We start from the raw sequence: 15,158 nt of genomic DNA on the forward strand, positions 1-15,158 counted from the left end.
CGCCATACGTTCCTTTCAGCATTTTGTTGCATATAAGTATAAAAGAGATAAAACGAACATGGGCACATGATTAAGGCTGCTATCGTAAGAAAACACCAAAATAGCGCATAGTAGAAACCATTTCTCGAAGTTTTAAACTATAAAGCTTATATTTTTACAAAAAATAATTACTTATATATCTACAGAATATGAGAAGAAAATTAATTTTTTCACCACATTCCTATTTTTTATAGACAGTTCGGGAAAAGAACACCAAAATAACCCTTAACTTTTACAGTTGAAGCCATGTTAATTGTACGCGAATCGAATAATATTCAACATGACATGGGTTTTGTTTTGTAACGAAAATTGTACTTAATATGTTTGTCATAAATAAAAATGCTTCTAATTTCGAATAAAAACTATGGCGACTGGCGATCTTGGACGGGAGAGGTAACAGCTAGCTCCGCTCGATTCGTCAAGGCCGTTGGCTAAGGTCCCCAGCCCTATCTAAATGGTTACCTAAACCTAAAACTACCTGGTTACTCATGTGGTACGTTACCAGAGAAATCACAGGAGCGTTGCCGGCCTTTTAGAAAACCTAGGTACGCAAGGAAGCTCATTTTAATCGTTTGGTGTGGTTTGGTTACACGCGTAAGAAAGAAAGTTCCTTGAAATCCGTACAGCATGTGACGACTTGTCTTGGATAGTGAAAAGTAGGTATATTATAGTCTAGCGAGGTGAGATTACATTTATAAAGGGAGCTCGCCTGATCAAAAGTACAATCATCGATATTGTTAAAACATTTTCCTGAGGTTCTTAGTCTCAACTGATATCGCAACAACAACAATATACTTAATTATAATGTAATTTCTCGACCTGTGACCAACGCAACGTGCCACCAAGTACCAACATACACAGTACAGCATAGCGGCTCATAATAACCGCGTAATTATTATCTTATTGCATTGCGTATAGTAACGCAATGGGCTCAACTAGGAATCTCGTAGACAGATCACGATGCAAAGAGGATGTAAATACTACATAATGAGAGGCGTGACTGCCTAAGTAATAATTGAAATTTAGTTTAGTATGAAACGTGTAGCTAGATTCGACATTCGTTTGAAATAGTAATTACAATTAGGCGACGAAGTATAATCCGGCTAAGTATGAAAGCGAACAGTTGCTAAAAACGTAATGGATTTCGGCGATCTCCGTTTTTTACTTACTAGGTTAAAAAATCATTTGATGTATTGTTTATTTGAACTATTATTCCTCATGCTCCGTCTTCGTTGTTTGAATTTCTATAGGCAGGAAATATTATAACGTTTGTTCACAAGTTTGTTGCACAATGCCATCTATGAATGAGGTACGGTACTTAATTACGTTCTTATCGCCTGGCGAGCATGTTAATTATTTCTCTAATTGTGTTTTCTAGAGCACATTGCTGTTCAATTTGAACGTGAGAAATGAGATAAAAGTAATTTGTTTAACTTGCTATTTCGCTTCATAATAATATACCTATCCTCTATAATTGCATACTAGTAAATTGACTTGATTATTTGTCGCTTTTTCAAGTCTAAATATTTTTGTGGTTGGCTTCTTCAACTTCGACAATCTTTAATCTATGATCCGTCCTCTCAGAGATTGTGTGATTGTTAAGATTAAAATCTCTATCTATGGATTGATTATTGTCATGCCTAACTTAAGAAATTTACTAAAATATTAATCGCGGATACCAAACACTGGATAAGGATTGATTATTAATTTCGGGCGTTAGTTGGTAAAAGCGTTTGGGCGTATCCCGAGATGCGCGGTTTCGAATCGCGCATCGTCAATTAATTTTGATACAAAAATTTATAGCAACAAATTGTTTAAAAACAACTTTCAATACATAGCTTTATCATTTATGTATGTGTAATAGGTAGGTACCTATTTGGATACATACTTATGCACAGTTTAAAATAAGTATGTACTATCTTGTGAGGTTTTACATATTTACAATTATAAGTACATAACACAATAAAACTATTCTGAATACAAACCTCTGTGGTAGGTACTGTGACGTCTATCTTAACTTTATCTTTGAAGCTTGGCATAAGCCTCTGAACTAAATATGAAGTCCTGGTACATGTCTTCAGGTTGACACGTGATTTCCATTGCTATCATCAAACACATTAACCATCACCATATAATAAGGATGTAAGAGGTGTCCAAACTATTATAATACTTTTTTTTCACTTTTTTAAATCTGATTATTTTCTGAAAATCAATATTTACTCACTAATTCATACCAATATACGCCTTAAGATATACTACAGGATTTTTTAACATCCTGTATAATATTATTTACTCTTCAAACAGATTACTATCTCTTCGGCACCTATGGTCGCCTGGTACTATTAAAAACGAACATTACATACCCCAGCACATGCGAGCCAAAAAAAGTTTCACCTCAAAAATCTCAACTTCGAGGTGTGCAGTTCGCCGAATTTCATAATTCTAGGTTAATGGGATGTAAGTGTGGATTTATCAACGTGTAAAAATATTATAGTCATTTTTAAGACGACATAATATCCCCACTAGATCCTGAGAAAGAGATGGACATACCTACACCAACAAGTGGTCTTTAAAATATAAAATAATAAATAGGTAATTAAATAAAATACTACAAGAATTACAATGTAATATTTCATGTTACAAATCGTTTGCAAATCTTAAATTGCACCATATTTGACTGAAACGAAAGAGCCAATTTAGATTGTTCATTACAGCTACAGCCAGCGGCTGGATGGACAATGGATGTGATAAAAACGTCCATCTGTCATTATTTTGACAAACGTTTTAGGCAATGTTTGTGTAAGAAGATCGAAGCGTACCAAATCAATTGTGACGTTGTGTCACCGGTCGCTCGGTACTCTGTGAGGGTCATGGGTTCGACTTGAAGGCTGATGTAATGATAAGATGGCCATAGTAATCAAGTTTCATCTAGAATATATAAACTAGGGTTACCAAGTAGTTTCGAATGCACATGCAAAAACCGTCAGAGTTCATTTTACGGTTTTTGCTTTTAATTTTATGGCATTGCCTGTGCGTTTGTAACGGAATTGTTAAAGATGATTGTCATAAACTCCACGCGGTCGATTTGCTTGAAATTTGTACACGAACCAAAAACAATGATAATTTTAGCCTAATATTCTAACTAGAATCAACAGGGGAACTTGCTTCGAGGCCAGCAAAGTTGCAAACAGATTATATTCGCTTCTGTTATGGAAATTTTGATGCTGAAACAACTTTGGAAGTAATTGACATGACGGAGCGAAGCACGTTCCATGCGCAGTGCCATCTGATAGTACGCAGCATCTTCACGCATAGCAGTGAAATATGAACTGAGTTGTAACACATTACAAAACAATATATTATTGATAATGTATGTTTATAGGCACATTAGCGAATTTTCTAGAAACTGTGCCAAAAAAATAAATATAATGTTAAAACCACAAACAAGCACAAACTTTATATGCCTACCTGCTACACGATTAAGTCAAGTTAGTAAATCTTTAGTAGGGCTATAACGCTTGTACAACATGATCCCAGAAAATGTACAAAACAATTGTGTTACAAAAATTCAGAGGCAACTGTTAATATGTTTACTTCTCTCAAATTTTCTCATAATGATTCACAGAAGTTCAGTGCTTAAAATCAGTAATAGGTGAGGTGGCTGTACTTAATATCCCGACCAAAGAATTCACATTAAGTTAGTTGTAAGCTAGTAGTCTTACCATAAAGTGGTAACCGAGTGGGCACGGTGTGTTATTGTATAACGGCCGATTTGTTTAGAGACGTGTCGGATCGAGAAGCGATTATACATTTCATAATATTTCGCGTTCTCACGTTATGCAAGTTACGAGAAAAATTCCACAAATTAAGGTCAGCTGTTTTATGTCAATTGTTGTCTAATCTGAGCCAGTTTTAGAGCCTCAGCGGTATCAAACGTACACCCATGAATATATGAATGAATATAAACCCCCGCAACTCCGTCCGCGTGGGGTTGTTACTATGGGCAGCATTATTTATTTGTTAGGATATTTTTGCAAATAATACACACAGAAACTGCTCTTTACGATAAAAATAAAGATTTTTTTTACGGTTCGTAAATTACGGAGATCTTACAATCTCTTTAGATTGAAACCTTCTTCTTTTTTGAAGTCGGTTAGTAAAACGAGACATATCGATAGAAAATTAAAATAGCACTTCAGCGATTCCAGCGTGGAAGTTTTCCATTGTGTATGATATTAATAATAAAAAGATACGCATTGAGAACCGTAATAAGGCGGGTCGTTCACCTGCGTTCGGAACTATAATCCGAACCGATCTATAGATCATTGATCTAGAAGTGTATTGTGTCCGCCAGGCGTGACATTGCGTGACTAGGGCTCGCCATCCAGTAACCCTACATTATTTACTTATAACATACTATTATTATACTAATAGTTACCCGTTGCATTCGCAACTAAAGGTTTTATCTCAATAAAATGTTTAATTAGGGATAACAGAGAGAGTTGACATACTGAAACATGCAGGGCAAGCACTCAAGTTTGATATCAATAACGACATCCCATTCTGGGCGGACGCACGCCAAGAAAGGGAAGATATTAGTAGAAAGGACTTACAAATGATTAAGTGCTTCTTGTAAAATCAAAATTGATGTTACCATAAACTAGGTATAGCCTATGCTATGGGTTGCAAGACAACGATATATTAATTTAATACAATATACTACAACATACATAAATACTACCAACGACTAGGAAACATAATACAAATTACGAGTTTAAGTGTCTGCTACCGGGATTCCAACCCAGGACCTCAAGCTTAGTGGGCAGGCTCACTAATTACTGGGCTATATGGTCGTTAAAATATGTTAAATATCATTAGCCCAGTAATTTAGCTACGGCGCCCTTCCATACTGCTAATACCCTTTAGATAATCATGTGCTCCTACTAGGCCGGCAGAAAAGGGTGCCGCTGTACTTCGGTAGGTTAGGAAACCGGGTATCCTGTGCAATTCTTTGCACAGTCAGGCTTCTGCCTCTCAGCAGTAAATTATTATAATCGAATTAACCTATTGTGAAAGTTAATCTACTATAAATATTATAGAGCGGTCAAGTTTGTGATGTTGTAGGGGTAATCTCTGGATCTACTAAACCGTTTACCACGTTATTTGAGAGCATCATAGTATATGGTATGTATAGGGGCGCGCATTCGTTTTCTAGTAAGGTAGGCACTGTAGATCTAGTGATAGTTGAACTTTAGTTTAATACTACATTTTAAGGTCTACATAATGAAGTTGCATATTGAATATATAATCTGAAGACTGCCTACCTTAGGTATTGAGTATCGGGCGCAAGGAAAAATTTAATTAGTAGGTGTTTATAAAAGTTTGGTTTTAGAATAACGGAACCGAATTCAACTTAATTTATCTAGGTTCTTCGCAAAGTAGGCACTGCCTACTGCCTACCCGAAAAATGAAAAGACTTTTTCGTGATAGTCGGAGAAAAAACGGCCGAACACAAAAAAAATATTTATATGGAAAAACAACGTATAGCTCAGCTAGTATTGTATAAAGCGGATGATAATTATTTATTTAATATGAACTAGAATTCAAATTATGTGGTGAATTGTGAAAGCGTCGACTAAATTACTCTGATATACAACTTGTTCTACCTTGATAAGGGCCTAGCAGACTTAACATGTGTTATAGCCTTTATAGACGTTAAGTTGTCGACTTACGGGTTGATGAAACAAATGGAAAGCTGGTAAACTGTAAGAATTGACCGCAAGTGTTCGGTAAGACAGCAAACATTGCCTAATCCCGCAAATATTTAGTGAAATGAGCGGGCCGTGGGGAAAGCGACGCGGACGCGTGCTTCAGGCGCTAATCACGCCGGCTGGTCTAACAGTATCTACCCGATGGAGGCGGCGTTGATCACCTGTCCAACTGTTAAAATAGAATTGTTACTTATGAATATATTATTTATTCAATCAAAACAAATTTTATTACTATATTTACAATACTATGATTACATAAAATTAAAACTATCACGGGGAAGCGTACCAAGAATACTGGCAGCATTTCCGTGTTGGATACCTAGGCTGATCCGTTGACCGAAATAGCAGCCAGCGCTTGGGTTTCCAGTAGCCTTAATGAGGCGCGAAGATAGTACTTTGTACATTCTCGGACAAATATGTATGACTCACTGAGACCGACATATTTGCGACGCTTGCAGTCTTCGGCAGTCGAAGCAGCAGTCCCAGTACCAACTGACGTAATTTGGACATGAGAAGGAGCCAGAGTGTCGACGCAAGTCGCGTCTCACACCAGCACCCTTCCCCGTGCCCAAGCCACCAGCGTCATTGCATCAGGACACTTGCCATCGCGGTGGCAACTGCCCTGCGGATGACTTCATTAATCCTCATACCGAATTCATTCACTAACTACTTTCATGATTGAAGGATAAAAACATTAATATATTACAGAAAAATCGCAATATCTGATTAGACACATAATAAAGATAACACATAAAGATAGAGTGACTGATATTATATAGATATAAAGCTAGGAGGCTCAAATGGAGTTGCATAGGACATAAATTTTAAGTAAAAAAAATAATGAATTAGTGTCCCAGAGACGGAAAGAGAAGTAAGCGATGACCTAAGGGATGGAGGAGGTGCAGGAAAATGATGCAAAACAAAAACCGTGTAGTTACACCTAGAGGCGTTTTCTAGACACATTCCTTTGAATCTGTCACTAAGGAGACACCCAGAAAATGTGAAGAAACTAATTGCGATAGCGAGATGAACAAGAGATCATAATGGGACCTATTTTCCCGAATGTCCTGCAAAAAGCAGAGGACAGAGTGATATAGAGGCAGCTTGTTAATAGATGAAATTACTGGGCAAATGAGACTTGGAATCTTATGTCTCAAGGTGACGAGCGCAGTTGTACTGCTGCTCAGAATTTTTGTTTTTTTTTTTCAATAATCTTTGTGCTGCATTGTATTGGGCAGAGCGTATCAGTTACCATCAGCTGAACCTCCAGCTCGTCTCGTCCCTAATTTTCATAAATTAAAAAAAAAGATGATCGATAGAGAAAGATCGAAAGAGAACCGGTCATTGAACATGCTATCTAATAGACAGCATTAAATAAAGTTTTATCTATACCGTGCCTCAAGTATGCCATCTCCTTCACGTTATTACTCTAAGTGCTTTGTGAATAGCAAGCACAACCGAAGAATGTGTAATAGTACAACTAAACAGTACTCTCGTGGTACGAGCCAGCAATCTTAATTATCTTACACACACAGAGAAATTCCGTGTAGTGGTCACATTCTACTGATCATAATGAAACTGAAGATATCGGTGGAGGAATAGGCTTATAATTGAGCATCTTTTACTCCGAGCGAGCTTCACACAATCCCTTAAAAAAAGGTTAGGACTTAGATAATTTATGTCTTAGATAGAGTCTCTTGCTGTTAGACAACCGATAAAAACTGGCCAGGAATATTAGTTTAGTGTGCGTGACAAGCTACGTCTTACACTCGCGATTTGTTTGTCGATTTGTGAGACGTGTTGTTGCAATATGTGTCTTTGCGGCCTCCATGGCCCTCGTCCTATGTCGCTGTAAAAGGCTTCAAGGCTGATAGCATAGAGGAGGTTTTTAGTCGGTAGGGGATGTCCCGGGATACCCGAGTCCGACATATGGGCCCCGTTTCGGGTCTTCAATACGTAAATATATTTTCCTCCAAAAAAAAAGAATGTGTTATGTTATTGTCACTCCCTATGGAAGCTTCTTCCAAAAAAAAATTACGCCTATATTGCTGAATAGCATATAATACCTAGCTACAATAAAACAATTATTCAAATCTGACTGCGAAATCCATTATCGCATTGAAGCAATATGAAGATGTAAGAAAAGACGCTATATTTGCGAAATAAATTGCTTGACTCGCGCCAAACGCCCGTCTAACTCCTGATTGGAGTGAGACTGAACTCTTTGTAAGCGTTTGAGAGTCAATAGCTCCTGAAGATGCCTTGAGTATAGGCATATACGCAATAAACACTTAAGATAATCTTATATAACATCTTAAATTACAGACCTACGTCTTATAAACTCCAGTCAATGTATTAAGTATTCCTTCCTTTCAAGATAGCCCGTTTTTCAGGCTATGAGGATTGAAATCTCCAAGTAAATAACTAAACTTTACTAATGCGAGGTTCGTTTGCACAGGATGCCCGCTACATAATAAGCACCACAACGGCGCCTTTTTCTGCCATGATGCAGTAATGTGTAAGCATTACTGTGTTTCAGTCTGAAGGTCGTCGTAGCCAGTGAAATTTTACATCTTATGTCTCAAGGTGACGAGCGCAATTATAGTGCCACTGAGAATTTTTGGGTTTTTCAAGAATCCAAAGCGGCACTGCATTGTAATTAGCAGGGCCAAGGGCGTTATGACCATCAACTGAACGTCTTGCTCGTCTCGTCTCTTATTAAACAACGAACGCCACCTATTGGTATATTCGTGAGGAAGTATTGACTAGAATTAATTAGTATTCAACGGTTCTCATCGATGGCGGTTGATCGATTGGAAAGTGCCAAATACCAGGAGGAAGTAGGACGGACGTGAGGCACTTGGCAATCAGTTTACGAAAGTAATTTGTTCGTTGTTGAGGTTAGTGTGAGCCTTATGTCATTGTGTAGTATAGTTGTTGGTTTTGTTGGTATAATACGTAAGTCTTAGATTAAGGATTGTTCTCCACTGCGCTCCCGACTAGATACCGCATAAAAAGGCATAAAAGGCATTTATTTTCTCAAAATTGATTCCTTTAGAATTCTTTTTGATGTAATTTCTAATCACTACTAGATACTACTTTTTTTGAAGGTACCCATGTCGTATCGTCCCGGAAACACCGCACAAGGAAATTCATTCCACAGCTTTGTAGTACGTGGAAGAAAGGTCCTTTTTTTGCGGTCACTAAACAAAACCAAACTACGATGCCCTATGAAACATTAAATTAAGTATTCTAAAATAGGTACTACAATAAGTTTAAACACCTGCGGTTTTGTTAAATTAAATATCAAATAAAAATATGAAATTAATTAAGATTTGATAAAGAGTGTCAAGATGCGACGCACACAAGCAACTAAGAGAAGCCGTAATAAAAAAGCTATTGTTCTTAGGTAGTGCGGTGTCTAGTTGGAGGGCAGCGGAGACCAATACTTAATCTAAGAGGTTAGTTTATAGATTTTGTTTGCATTAATGTTAGATTTGATAGATTGGTCTGTAAAAATTTTTTAATGCTATATTAAACCATTTCACCGCCGTTGCTCGCTCTGTTTGTCTATGCGCTGTTATATTGTACGTCTCCTTAATTTAATAATAATACCTATAGCTCAGCGCTGATATACGAATATCACAAATCCTTGAAACGAGTTGCCTATAACAACTGGGTAGCTCTGTAATGGTTCAAGGGACGCAGCGGTTCGTTGGGGAATGATGCAGGGGATGAAATTACAAGACGGGGATGAGAGACCCAAGTGGCTGGCCATTGTCACTCCTCCCGCTGCCCTTCAGCCAGATGCGTTCATGGAGTTTTCCAGTGAGAGCGCGTTCCATTGGGAGGCTCCCGTGCACAGGAGGATTCCTCTTATGTTGCGTGTAAGCATTTATGTGTTTCGATCTGAAGGGCGCCGTAGCAAGTGAAATTACTGGGCAAATGAGACTTAACATATTACGTCTCAAGGTGACGGTGTTTTGGGCTTTTCAAGAATCCTGAGCGGCACTGCATTGTAATGGGCAGGGCGTATCAATTACCATCAGCTGAACGTCCTGCTCGTCTCGTCCCGTGTTTTCATAGAAAGAAAAAAATGGATAAGCTCTCTCACCAATAACCTCCACAGCACCCGATGAGTAAAAATGTCTCAAGCTGTTTTGTGTGAGTCTCGAAATTTGTCTCGTTTCGAATCTCGTAGCATAACTAAGTTTTCATTCCGAACGAAATAAAACATACAAAACGATATTAACCGGTTAAAACCGTTAAAGTAATGGGGTTCCCGATTTTACCGTTCCTACGCAGCCCTAATAATGATACTAATAAATGAAATCACAACGTGAACGTAGAAATATGTGAGTGGCCTAGAATATAAACACAAGGTCTGTCTGTGTGTTTATACTTTCACAAGTCACTACCGCTGTTATCGATTCATCTCCTTTGTTTTGTAAACAATGTACTGTACTGTACTATGCCTGTGTATGTATACAGGATGTCCCAAAGTTATGGGACATGAAGGAAAAGTACCTTAAATATCGAAGATAGGCTATTTTACTGAAAGAAGACTTTATGTTATTTTTAAAAGTTAGTAATTCTGCATTCAAAGATTTTCTAAAAATTACTTGCCTCGTCTGGGCATCGAATCGACTGAAATGTAAAAAAAAAACACCCCTACTTTTATAATGCCAATCGAAAGAATGGCCAAAAACTAATAACTCTTCTTAAGTAACCTAGTATTTTAAAAGAAAGGAACAACGTAAAATGAATGTTTTCCTACTTGGATTGGTACGAATGGACCGATTAGATGGCCGGCCAGATCCCCGGACCTTTCTTTACACACCTTTCGACACCATTAGATTTCTTCTTTTTTGTATAGCATATCTTTCACGTGGGATACGTTCGAACGATACGAGAACGTGGGCGAGTTACAAACAGAATTGTGCCATATCATATCGAGTATTCACCATAAAATGATAAGAAAATCAACAGGCAGCGGACTCATTAAAAGATTGGCGATTAGCGTAAGACAAGAGGGATCACATTTTGAGCATTCAATTAATTAATTTACAAAAAAAATACCCACTTAATTGACTACTTTCTTTTAAAATACTATGTTACTTAAGAAGAGTTATTAGTTTTTGGCCATTCTTTCGATTGGCATCATAAGAGGAGGGGTGTTTTTTTTTTTACATTTAAGTCGGTTCGATTCCCAGACGAGGCAAGTAATTTTTAGAAAATCTTTGAATGCAGAATTACTAACTTTTAAAAATAACATAAAGTCTTCTTTCACTAAAATAGCCTATCTTTGATATTTAAGGTAATTTCCCTTCATGTACCATAACTTTGGGACAGCCTGTATACCTGAGACATATACTTGACGTGAAATATAACTTAGCTTACTTTTACTCTAATCTGAGACCACTGTATATATGTTATTTCAATATCATCATCATCGTTTCAGCCGGAAGACGTTCACTGCTGGACAAAGGCCTCCCCCAAAGATCGCCATGACGGTTCTGCTCTCCTCTCATCAAACCTAATCCGGCGATCTTGACCAGATCGTCGGTCCATCTTGTGGAGGGCCTACCAACACTGCGTCTTCCGGTACGTGGTCGCCATTCGAGGACTTTACTGTCCCATCAGCCATCTGTCTGTCAAGCTATGTACCCTGCCCACAACCACTTCTGTGAGATCAGAGAGAGACTTAACATCTTATGTCTCAATGTGACTAGCGCAGTTGTAGTGCAATTCAGAATTTTTTGAGTTTTCGTAGAATCCTGAGGCAGGGCGTATCAATTACCATCAGCTGAACGTCCTGCTCGTTTTGTCCCTTATTTTCATTAAAAAAAAAACACTTCTGTTTCGCAATCATCATATTTATTTAAAATTACCTTCAACCTGAACTCTGCAGCTAACTTTAGCGTTATAATATTCAATATATAAATAAAGAGATTATTCTGTTAGACTTTGGCACCATAATTTAAATATATTGGAAAATATATTAACCCTGCCATATTAGGTCTAGATGTTGCAAACAAAAAGTTAAAGTCCACGTGATGCCCGCGTCGAACGTATATCTAACGCTATAGATATATACGTTCGAGCACTTTTTGCCTAAAGTGTTGGGAAAACCTCGCCTTAAAGATGTCTTACTCTTTTTGCAGCAAGAATTACAGTGCACGGCAGCGACGGCGCTACGGTATCTCGTGCAACGGACCGAGCATAATTGGGCGGCTGTGTTGGATACACTCTCACTACTCACGAGTCACGACACAACTATCAGCTGATCACAGCCGAAACTGAATAACTGCTACGAACTTATATTTAATTAATGTAGTCATTATATAAGAAAACAGTCAATGGCGAGCCAGTGGGTCAAAGGGCAAAGCAAAGAAGCATTTTGAACGGCCATTTTGATAATCGCAAAATTAGTATTGGTGGTAAAGCGGTAGTTAGTATTCATTAAAAATATGTGAAATAAAACTAATTTGCTCTACCGCTAAATTGTTATGTACCACAAAAGCGCCTTTTTCTGGCGTGAAGCAGTAATGTATAAGCATTATTGTGTTTCGGTCTGAAATTCAAGTCGTAGCAAGTGAAATTACTGGGTAAATGAGACTTAACATCTTATGTCTCAAGGTGACAAGGGCAATTGTAGTGCCGTTCAGAATTTTTGGGTGTATCAAGAATTCTGTGCGGCACTGCATTGTAATGGGCAGGGCGTATCAATTGCTAAACGTCCGTCTAGTCCCTTATTATCATAAAAAGAATATAAGATACAGCCCTCTGACAAAAAACGACGAAATGCGGATTCTTTGTAATATTGTTCCCGTTGGTCATTTCGTAATGCGGAACCCTTAAAAAAATTTCGGAACGAAGCTAGTAAGTAGTAAGTAATATACAGAAGGTAATGTAAACGTCAGATCGCACGGAAGACATAAAATGTGCAGATAATAAAAATGTTTCAGTCCACTGTTTCCGCTCACGTAACCCCATCATACACAACATAATACTCGGTTCCGCTCGACCACCACGAACAGCTAAAACAGATAAAACAATTTGTTCTGATTATAAACAACTATTACTGCACCTGGCTTTGTCTTAGATAATTTATACGTCTAGATAGAATCTCTTCCTGTTAAACCACCGATAAAAACAGGCCACGAAAAACTAAAATGAGGCTAGACAACAGTCTAATTTTTTCCATATTCAGCTATGGGGTTGAGACATTGTCACTAAAGAAGGCCGAAAGAGATCGGATTGATGCCTTTGTGATGTGGTGCTGGAAGAAGATGCTTCAAATCCCTTGGACAGCATTCCGCACCAACCAATCCATCCTTAACACTCTAGGTGTAATAGCCAATACCAGACTCTCATCAATCTGCCTCCGTAGAATCTTAGAGTTCTTCGGACATATCGCCAGAAGAGATGGCCACAACCTCGAACAACTGATGGTTACTGGGAAGGTAGACGGCGGACGACGCCCCAGAGGTCGCAGCCCTATAAGATGGTCTGACCAAATCTGCACATCTCTGAATACCGGACTTCATGACGCACTGCACTTAGTCAAAGACAGACACAGATGGCGAACTATGGTCAACAAGTTTAATCCTCAGAGAAATCACGACCCTCAGCAATGAGGAATACATCACGAGGAGGAGGAGTGCGTGACAAGCTACGTCTTACACTCGCAATTTGTATGACACTTTGCGTTAATGTGCGTGAATTACTCAAAATAGAGATAAGTTCGAAACACACAATTCAACGTTTTCACAGCTGTCTTATTCTATGTTTATTCTAGGACTCAGTGAGCACAAATTCAAGAAATATATTAAAGCTTCTTTGACAAACAAGGCTTACAGAATAATAGAGTAGGTATATAGACGATTGATGCATGCTTCTTGTCTGGTTCTGAGCAGGCCATCTAAAATTGTAGAGTTTTTATATTAAGAAGGCTACCCTTTACGAACTAATGTAACTTCATGATGTTTATTAAGTGAAAGATAACTAAATTATAGTTTAAAAAGTATAGCAAATATTTTTTAATAAATCTTTTTAAATATTTTGTCGGAGTGGACCAAAAATCTATAGAGTTGCACTACAGTTAAATTTATAGGTATAAGTTCTTTCCCAAACTGTGGGATCATTAATAAAAATAAACAATGGTATAGTAATAATGACCATAGAGAAATACATAGAAAAATTTATATAAAAATGTTTATTGTACACATGTATTCTGTATATTTTCTGTATTATGTTGAAAAAACATATACATCGCGCAAACAAACGACTAACTCGACTCAAGCGTAGGCATAATAATTAGGTAGTAATAATATGATGGATCTACCCACCAATCACCATGCCGTTTATGTATGAAAGCGGTATCGAAGAAAGTAATCTCTTAATTAGTAACCACCGACCGTCGACGTATATCACGATTTGTACACTAACTTGTATCTACTAGAGTATAACACGATCGTGTCTGAATGTCGTGAATGACGGTAGGCAGGTTTTTCTTTTGGCTTAACCGCTCATAGGGACGTCATTGGACTAAACTCCCGGGGCATAAAAAATACGGAAGTCCCAGGCCCAAGAGTGTCGTAAGAGGCAACTAAGTGTATTTACCAGTGGGAGGCCAAGGGAGGCTCCTTTTTACAGGATGCCGGGTAGATTATGGGTACCACAACAGCGACTATTTCTACCGCGAACCAATAATGTGTAAGCATTATTTTGTTTCGTTCTGAAGGGCGCCGTAGCGATTGAATCTACTGGGTAAATGAGACTTAACATATTATGTATAAAAGGTGACGAGCGCACTTGTAGTGCCGCTTAAATTTTTTAAGTTTTTCAAGAATCCTGAGTGGCAGTGCATTGTAACGGGGCAGGACGTATCAATTACCATCAGCTGAACGTCCTGCTCGTCTCGTTCCTTATTGTCATAAAAAAGTGTAATGTAACTTGCTCGTGGCGTCGTAGTACGGCGGGTTACCTTTCCTAAGAAAATTGTGAAGGAAGCGATGGATTGTCTATGCTTCAAGCTAATTGATCCAGATTGCCCTAATTTCTTTCTTGTGACTCATTAGTTACCAAATCACTGTTACTGACACACGTAACACTATTTACGTGTGTCGGAAGCAGTCATGTTAAATCAACGCAATAAAGAAAACAAATTGTTCAACCACTTGAGATACGTCAGTTCACTGATATAATAAAATTCATGAATTCTTTGGTTGAAGCGAAACAGGGCAACCGTGTTCTAAAGTCGCAGCACCAACCATAACCATTGTGGTAGACGCCACCGCCGGGCAAGTATGTCAGGAGATTGAAGTCTATAATATCTGACTGACC

At 38.0% G+C, this 15,158-nt stretch overlaps 1 protein-coding gene across 4 annotated transcripts in view; it reads right to left on the reverse strand.

The window, feature by feature from the left end:
• LOC126968369 (uncharacterized) overlaps positions 1-15,158 on the reverse strand; it is a 95,113-nt gene that overhangs the window by 38,559 nt on the left and 41,396 nt on the right. The window lies entirely within an intron of this gene.

This window comes from Leptidea sinapis, chromosome 15 (genome assembly GCF_905404315.1).
Source record: "Leptidea sinapis chromosome 15, ilLepSina1.1, whole genome shotgun sequence".
In the NCBI taxonomy this organism is placed as follows: Eukaryota; Metazoa; Arthropoda; class Insecta; order Lepidoptera; family Pieridae; genus Leptidea; species Leptidea sinapis.